We start from the raw sequence: 9,535 nt of genomic DNA on the forward strand, positions 1-9,535 counted from the left end.
AAATATGTCATATTTTTTATCTGATGCCAGTGCTTTTTCCTATTTAAAGCCACCCGGCTGCGGATGACTTCACATTCTGAAGATAATGAAGAGAAGATGCTGTGTTGACTCAGGAGTGCAAACAACCTCAAGGCTTCCAAAGTTTCTCAAGTTGGAAAAAAAATCTCTTGAATAAATTGATGAGTACACAAAGGTAAAAATATAGGAAAAATGAATTAAAGGAGCTGTGATTGCTGCATGGAACACATTTCATACATAAAGCCTCCAAATGTGCTGAAAGTGATAATGAGCTTGCCTATTGCCTGGTTCCATTCATTTCCATAATGTGCAATCAGCACAGTTCTCTGTCCCAACCCCGCAGATAGATGCACCAATCGGCTCTGCTCCACCGCCATGGTGACTGGATTAACGAGCGGCGGCGGAGTTACTATGGCATGTCAGGATGATAAATGACAAGCTGTCTGGCACCAAATCTGTCTCCTAATCTCAGCTGGAAAACAAAGGACACAGCCGGGAGACAGCTGAGATGAATGAATGTGTGAATGAATCAAACATCATAGGCGTGTGTGTTAGTGTGTGTGTAAGTACTTTGGAGGATGGGGTTATTCTAGTTAAGAGGGTTTCAGGATGGCCTGGATCCACAACATCGACTTAAATGGCAACAGAAACAGACAGACAGATGCACATCCAATAAAGCTTTCCCTGACATAAACACTCAAATTGGGCCGGCCCAAATAATAAGAGGTCCCCTGCAGAATGTCATTTGGAGGTCCACTTCCTGTTGAGCTACCTCAGAGTTTGAAACCATCCTTTTATTGGCTGTATTTTGTTTTCCCACCCTTTTTGAGGTCTGAATTTTTTTTTTCCTTTTCCTGTTAAGTGCATAATGAAACTCCAACATTTTTGCTATAAAAACGTGTCAGCCAATGGCGTTCACTATGTTATATTTTTTCTTGAGTTTTCTTAAAAAATAAATAACATTAATGGGTAAGATATGATATTGGCTTAATAAATTTGTCAACATATTTTTTTTCCAGTATAATTGACTTTAAATTAGCTGACTGTATATGTTCATGTGTCTTAACGTTAGTCATATTTGGTTCCAGTCACTGATCTTTTTCTAATCAAACAAGGTGGACAAGGTTTTCCTGGCAAATTATCTGGTTTGTCAGCTTTTCTTGTTGGCCGAAGGTACAGGAGAACCTTTAGCTGACAATAAATGGAGGAAGTGGTTGTTAATATTGAAAATATATTTTTTAGGAATCATGTGCAGACTTTCTGCAGCTGTCCAAATCAGTGTTTCTTCATTCTGTTTTAATCACATATATGTAGGTAATATGAATAGCTAAAATAAATCCAATTAGAATCAGAAAAAAAATAATAGTACTTGCAGTTGATGAGCACAAATAATTTGTAGATTATGGTTATTTCCATAAATACTTTTTAAACAAAGGGTGTCATAAAACAAATTCTTTTCACACTCAATTTCTGCTAAGCTTTATAGCATATCTTTCCTAACAATTGAGCTGGCACACTGCATACATCAACCCCAAATGTTAGTGACTGGGTAAAATCAGATCCAGTAATTTAAAGGTTCAACAGATTCCACGCCTTGTTTCTCTAGCCAAAGGTTTAGACTCCTGGTACAAAGCAAAGTACAGACAACCAGCTGATTAATAGAGGGTAGATGATGTGGGGGAAAATGTCCAGGCAAATGTCAGAATAATAGTCAGAATTAGACAATTATCTCCTGATTGGCTCTGATCTGTAAGTGTTGCCCCCTTTGTTGAATGCAACAAAAGTAAAAACTCAAATTACTTTCTATTCATTCTTAAATGTATCAACCAAGATCATGTAGCTGACTCAAATCACAACATATAGGGACACTGAACATATGCTTCAGTGCATAACTTAAGAGAATTTTATTCCTTTTTTTAGTCAGATTTAACACCTCTGTGAAGAATAAGACTGATTTTTTTTTTCTTTCTTTGAAGTTATTGGGAAAAACTCCACAGCATCTCCTCTACTGACAGTGTTTTTGCTTTATTTGTTTCAGCTACTTTATTTGTAAACATCAACTTGCATCTTTCCTGAAGTTCCATAGATGTCACCAAGTTTGCGTGTACCTCAGGCCGGCTCTGCTGTCCCTCATACACAAACACAGATAAAACCCACAGAGCTGGTGGGCTGTACGTGTCTCACCTTGTCAGGTGCTTGGCTCTGGAGGCTGCCAACATCCAGAGGAGTGATGAGGGGCACATTCTGAAAGCCGTCCTCAACACTCACAGCTTTGGCCCCTTTGTCCTGAAGATTACTCCCCAGTTTCACCATCGTCAGCTTTGCTGTATCCCTTTATTTCCCTCAAGAGCTGCTCCTGAAAACCAAAAACAGTACGTCTCATGCTCCCCGGAACAAACACAGAGAAATAAGTTCAGAAGTAACAGATATATTGTCAGTTTGTGGATTTGTTTACAGGCAGAAATTATTCTGCCTGGTTTGCGATAATATGCAAAAACATGGACATTTTACGCACGATTGTGGTTTTGGAGGACAAACAGACTATACATTCTCTCACCGCCGTTTTAGCAAAGAAAAGTGATGCCACTCACTTCCAGCTGTTCGTCCTTGTCCGTCCGCCTGCTCTGGTCTGCGGCAGCGCTGAGTGCGGACCAGGGGATGGAGCTCTGGGGAGCAGGTGAAGCCGCGCTGCGGTGTCGCTGCTGCTGATGCTGCGGGAAAGCAACACTGCGCCGCCGAGGACAAGCTGGATGTCTGGCAGCGGGTTTTCCGTCAAGCAAAGGCAGCCCAACCCCCTAATCCGAGCACAGCCTCTTCTTCTCCGTGGAGCTACACCCAACCGCTGGAGCTGCTGGCCGCTAGAGGGATGTTTCGACTCCTTAATCCCCCGGTCTCGTTTGTTTGGTTAAAGTGGAAGCTAAATTAATGTTGCATTTGACAGTACCTCGTAAATTCCAGCTTCTACATTGGGAAGGTGTAATCGTTTGGAAAATAATATGGAAAAAAAAATCTATAAGAAATTAATTTAAATCCAGATGACAAAATGAAAAATAGAAATGTTTTAACTAAAAAAAAAACATCTGATTTTTGCTTTGAAAATCTCTCACACTACATGAATACTTCAGCTGTCCACACAGTGCTAGCTGTATATATGTTTTTCAATTATTCATAGGCTTAGAAATGAGTATATAGGCTATATATGTTTAAAAATTGTCCTCATGGCATCCAAACGCAATCAACGTCATGTGAGTTGTGTCAGTTTTACTTTTTGTCCTACACTGCCATCTGACGATATTTTGACTGTATTACAGACTGTAAGAAGCCTGAGAGGAAGCCAAAAACCTGAACCTTGGGCCAAAAATCTACCTTTCAGCAGGAGAACAGCTCTTTGTATAAAAACTGAGCTGCAATGGAGTCATATACCGGCATATGTTCAGATCTGTGGAGGTATTGTGTGAAACTTGGAGCTTTGCAGAAGCCTTGGTACAGTTTTGACAGCAACTAAACAAGAGGCCCTTTGTTCTTTATACCATCACACAGTTCTGTGCTGCTTGTGACCAAGGTGTTCCAAAACTAATTAAACTGTGAAAGTGAAAAAGAGCAAACATGTTCTGGCAAACCATCCTAAGGTGTCTGAATGAGAATTGAAGCATGACATTGTTGAATAAGGAGGACAGCCTTTTCACTCTGAAAAAATCGAGTATTGATTTCCTTCTTTGAAAAATTGGACTAAGCACTTTAGCTGTGTGAATAAAAGCTGAGTAATCTAGACTCTGTGCTGGCAGGAAATAAGCATTTGTTTGGCTGAAAAATGATATTGTGGGGAAAATGTTTTGCAGCTGAAGCACACTGCCAAGTGGGGGCTTTTATGGTGTACTAGATTTCTTTTTTTTTTTTTTTTCATTAACGTATTACTTTTGGTATGTATCGATTCATATGTGAAATATGTAGTTGCAATTTTTTTTTTTACACATCTTTACCAGGGATGCCAACAAATGAGAAGGTATTATTCCTCTATGATTTGAGTGCATTTCCACTCATTTATTACCAGTCATAAAATTACAGGGTCCTACAGTTAGTCTGATTTAAGGCTTCACACGGCATGAAGGCATCAGTATGGAGGCCTACAAAACAAAACTGACATTTACATGCATGGTGGCAAAATCTGGGATTTACAAAATGGGAAGTTTTTCCTCAGTAAATTAGACTACTATAAGGAAGTTTATTTTAGTAACTCCATTCAAAAAGTTTAACTTTTTAATATATGTCTCTACACACAGAGAGACATACATGTAAGCAGTTGTTTACTTTTTAAGTTTGATAAATATGTGGGCGGTTACAATAGAAATCCAAACGTCTGTTTCTCAAATATTTAAATTTGACCAATAAGGAGACACCTTTTGATACAGACTTGACGATTGTCCAGAGAATCAACACCTTCTTTAATAGAGTAATTCACAAAATATGTTAAACATGCCAATAGAAAGGTGGGTGAAAGGAAAACATGTGGTAGAATATGGTGCTCCAGTAACAGAGAAGACAACTTTAGGAGGGTTCTGACTCAAAGTCCATTGAAGAGTTTGAAGACTTTCCACAATCACTAATGATTTAAGGAGCTGTTTCATATGCTGGTGTTTATCCAGCCTTTTTGTTTAAAGTCAATTCACCGGGAAATTTTAGAGCACTTCATGTTTCTCCATACTGACAAGCTTCCTGGAGATGCTGCTTTTCTGTTCCAGATGGACTTGGCACATGTCCATATTGCACAAAAAACATTAATAAGTGCTTCATTAACTATGTATTGATGCATTTGATTGGCCAGAAAACTTCTCTAATCCAAGCAACAGAATTTATGGACTATTATCAAGAGGAAAATGAGACAGTTAGTAAAACAGAAGAGCTGCTGCTGGTAAAGCAACCTGAACTGCCTGTACCATTCACAGCCGCAGGCTGATCGATACTCAGCTAAATACGGGAAACTCAACGCAAGGAAACGTATAACATTAGGCAAACAAAACACAATTTGAAAGTCCTAACACAAAGCATAAATAATCAGACCATAACACACACTTTCATCACAGTTAAGATTTATTTCATTCAACATTTCACATTACAAATATTTAAAAATTATGCATACTGTTATAAATAGTTGGCTGCAAACAATTAAATAACATTAGATTTTTCTTTTTCGTTTCACTAGCACTTCTACAGACCAACTCCTAGAAATATGGACATATCCGTATTACATAACTTAATTAGAAAGGAAAATACAAAAATAGGAACTTATAAAGTGAAATGACAATAAAAATTAAGGTGATATCTTAAGTAAAAAATGCTATTAATAAATACAACAACCTTCCCATACACAGTTAAAAACTATTGAAATCTTGCCATTAAGTAACATCATTAACAGACAAATATTTAAATATTTATTTTCCTTCAGAAAATGTGAACCATATATTGTTGAGCACAATATAGCAATTAGTAAAAACTAGACACTTTAACATATTAAAAGCTTCACCTCAAAAATATAACAAAAATCTGATCAAAATTATAAAAATCAATTATACATTCCAATTAAAAATATACCAATAAACAGCTAAATACATCGTTGACCTAATAATTACAATGCAATCAATCACAGTAGCTTAAAATAAACCAAAAAAATAAGCAAAATGAGCACAAAAACCTTTAATGTTTTAAAAATAACTTCAATTATTTATATTAGTACAAATAGTTTGATTTATTTTCTTTTTTACAAACACCAGCATGAAAAGGATTACAATAACAGTAGAAAATGACTGTGAAAAACATATTAACATCTTCTTTAATTAAATGTCTGCAATTAAAAATGGCATTAAAGAATTACATTGCAAAGAGTCTTTCTCTGGAAAAAGGTTCAAAAGAAGTATTGCACATAACAACTTGAAGTTAACTTGCAACAATTTACCACATTCAAGTCTTTAAGCTCCCCTTTCCTCCAGATAGGTCTACGTAAGCTCACCGCGACGCACGGCGGGGATGAGTTCTCAAGTCTTTTCAAAACAGTGTTTCTTTTTGTTTGTTTGCTTTTTTTTTCTTTTTGTAATTTTTTTTTTTTTTAAACACGAATGCTCAAAGTCCTGCACTGCTGCATCGGATTAAGTTTTTTTCATTTTTTATGTTTATCTCTCCATCATGTGCATCCCTGCAGAGGTCTGCGGATAAGGGGAAGCGGGGGGGAAATCGACACGAGGGGGGAGAGGGGGAGAGCTGAGGTGTCCTTAACGTAATAGTTAAACATTTGGTGCACACCACAACAGTTAATTTTAATATCTAATTCATGTACTTGTCATTTTCTCTTTTTTCGTCATGCATGCTAAGGGTTACAATAGGTGCTAGTTGGCAAGTTCAAGAATATATATATATATGTATATGTATATAGATTTTTTTTTTCAAATATTAAAATATCTAAAACACCAAACATCCATTCTTGTGGTACAAGATTCAGCGTTAAGCGTGAACCAGATTTTGCATTCTCCTCTTTATAAGTTATGCTCCATCTATGGAGAGGAAACCAAGACAGAAGTTACCATTTCCTCCAACTAGTACAGCCAAGTTTGGAGACATTTACATCAATTTGAAATTACAAGATTTTCTTCTTTTTCTGTTCCCGCCATGCTTTCATTGAGCAGATCGACCGGAGAACATCTGGTATATGACCAATAAAAAATAAAAAAATAAAATAAAATACAAAGACCAAGAGAGCTTTCCACTTTGGTCTCTCCTCTGCAGATCTGAAGTCGCATCAACACAACTGCGCACTCGTAAAGTTGTAAAGATTCCTCAGCACGGAAATGTATAAAAAGCATAATTGAAAATAATATATATTGAAAGCACTCAACTTTTTTTTGTCCTTTTTTTCGAAAAATGAAACATCTCCATATATGCAGATCTCTCAGTAACAAAAGTACAAAAGCTACCTTTCACAATGTGAAAAATTGAGGTATTGCAAAAAGGAGTTTCCCCATTTTGTGAAAAATGTGCCTAAAATGACTGTTTGGAAAAAAAGACAAAAAAAAAGGAAAAAAAATATTTAGAAAAGTAGTGCATAATAAATGTTTTTATGTGCATGACAAAATAATTTAGCTAGAAAACACTGTACCAAAAAATCAGCAGGCCATGTATAAAATAATATTTTTTTTTCTCATCTCATTTAAACAGCAAATTCTTCACAAAGTGTTTTTTTTTTTAAACTTCTAAAATGCTCACCCGCAAAACTGATGCAGGGGCGCAAAGCGACACCCCCCGCCAATATGAGGATTCTCACTAGTGTGTGTTATTAAATCAAGTTTCGGTTCTAACTCCCTGAAGTTTAAATGCTCGGCTAGAAGATCGTCACTGAGTGACGGAAAACACCAAAGAAAATGAGAGGATTATTTTCACCTTTGCTGTGGGAATGTACGCTTTAAACTTGCAGAAGTATTTGAGATTAAAAACAAAACAAAAAACAAAAAAAAAAACAACAAAAAAAACCACATGCCTGACAGAACCACCTCCGCTTTGAGCTGGGGTCTTTTTCTGTGTGTCTGCAAGCCCTGTTGGGTTTCCACAGATGGTGTTAACTGTTAAATATATCTGCAGCGCCTGCATTGTGTTCAAGGCCAATCTTTGGTTTGTTGTAGTCCACCAGGGCTTAACAGTGAAACAAAAACTGGGTCAGAGTGATATATATATATATATATATATATATATATATATATATATATATATATATATGTGGGTGTGTGTGTGTGTGTGTGTAGAGAGAGAGAGAGAGAAAAATTAAAAAGAAACTCTAAAGAAATGAGAGAAAACAAATATCCTGACAGGAAATGAGCTACAACATGACCCACTACTGCACAGCCATCTTTGGTTCCCATGAGCCACTGGGTGCAACCGAACGGGCCTGAAAACTGCATGTGGGTCATGATTGTGTTGTAGTAGTAGTAGTAGAGCACACTGCAAGAGAATATCTTCATTTATGCTTCTAAAACACTGGATGCTGAGTTGGATTCACTTGGCAGCAAAAAGGATGGAGGGACGCCCCCCCCGCCCCCTCCGTGAATCGAACGCGTGCTGATGATGTGCAAAGCAGATTAACGCAAACTGCACGCTTCATTGAGCGTCGCTTTCAATCTTGGATGCAAAAGGAGCACTTTTGATATTAAAGACTTGGGAGAATTGCACAAATGGGTTTTAAGGGAACCAGCGGAGACAGGCGCTTCCTGTTTGGTGCTGAGAAGGTGGCGCCACGCAAGCATACTCATGCCCCTTAAACTTTTTTACATTTCAGTTTATTTTTTCTAGGAAATTCTGTTTAATAAACCAGCACAAAGTAGTATATAAATAACATGTATCCACCCATTTTCAATCTGCTACCGTTAAATGAAATTCAATGCTACTAAACTCTGGTTTCATCTACCATCTGAGTTCTGTATGTAGGAAAACTGACACTACATCTCACCCTGAATATCTCTTCCACAAGGTAAAACACGGTAGAGGCAGCATCATGTTGTGGGTAGCAGGGTGGTCACAGCAGACTGGGCGATAGCTGGAGGTAAATAATGGAAAAAATTAAGAGGAAAACCTTCTCATATGGGATCATTCCTAACCAAACAGCCAGGGCTATAATGGAAGGGTTTGGATCAAATCATGTGTCAGAATGGCCCAATCAAAGTCCAGGCCTACAAATCTGTGGCAAGATTTACAAACTGATGTCGAAAGATATTCTCCATCTGGATTGAGATGGAGCAATCTGCCACAGGTTCCAGTTTATATTTGTAAACTATTCTTTTCCTCCCACGTCATAATTATGTGTTGGTATATCGTGAAAAACAAATAAAATAAACTGAAATGTGTGGCTGTAATGTGACTAAAATGTAGAAAAAGATTAAGCGGTATGAAATGCTTCTGAAAGGCGCTGTACCTTCACCTCATGTCCTGAATAATCTGGTTTGGATCCAACAACGAGGCTGCGCTCTCGGTTAGCTGCTAGTCTTGTTCTAGAAGCCAGAAGCGGACATGAGGAAGGGGAAGCGGGGCTGCATTCATCTCTTCGCCTGCCTCTTCTCTATCCTCCCTTAGCCATACATTCCCATGTTACACTGTATACTGTACGATACTTTACTCAGTCCCTAGCACAACCCTAGGTTTGATTACAAAAATAAGGAGGTGATGAAGCAAGCGAGTAGAAAACTGTGCCTGTTAGGCCACTCTCTGTCTGTTGCATCACTTCCCTCTGATTCTTGCTCAAAGGGAAGCTTAACACCAGAGAGTGGTAATGTGTTTTTTTCTTTTCTTGCTTACTTGCTGTGTTTTTCCTTCTTCTACTTAATGTATTCGGCACATTAGCAGCTGAGTCTGAGGTATTGGTTTTTGCATGTGAAAAATGGAGATCAAAACCCAAATCTGTGTTGCTAAAATTTGTTGCGTTTTTTTTTTTTTTTTTCAAGTAACGTCAAAATGTCTGTATGGTCTTGGAACTCATAGAAAGAGT

The 9,535-nt window shown here is 37.6% G+C and overlaps 1 long non-coding RNA gene across 1 annotated transcript; it reads right to left on the reverse strand.

The window, feature by feature from the left end:
* Positions 1-867: 867 nt before the first annotated feature.
* On the reverse strand, positions 868-3,300 carry LOC106962293 (uncharacterized). The gene is made up of 2 exons (XR_001427942.1): positions 2,610-3,300; positions 868-2,374 (listed from the first exon to the last, which is right to left on the reverse strand). It is a non-coding gene; the product is annotated as an uncharacterized LOC106962293 (long non-coding RNA).
* Positions 3,301-9,535: the final 6,235 nt, after the last annotated feature.

Source organism: Poecilia latipinna, unplaced genomic scaffold (assembly GCF_001443285.1).
Source record: "Poecilia latipinna isolate Pla-1442-1.1 unplaced genomic scaffold, P_latipinna-1.0 Scaffold1396, whole genome shotgun sequence".
NCBI lineage: Eukaryota > Metazoa > Chordata > Actinopteri > Cyprinodontiformes > Poeciliidae > Poecilia > Poecilia latipinna.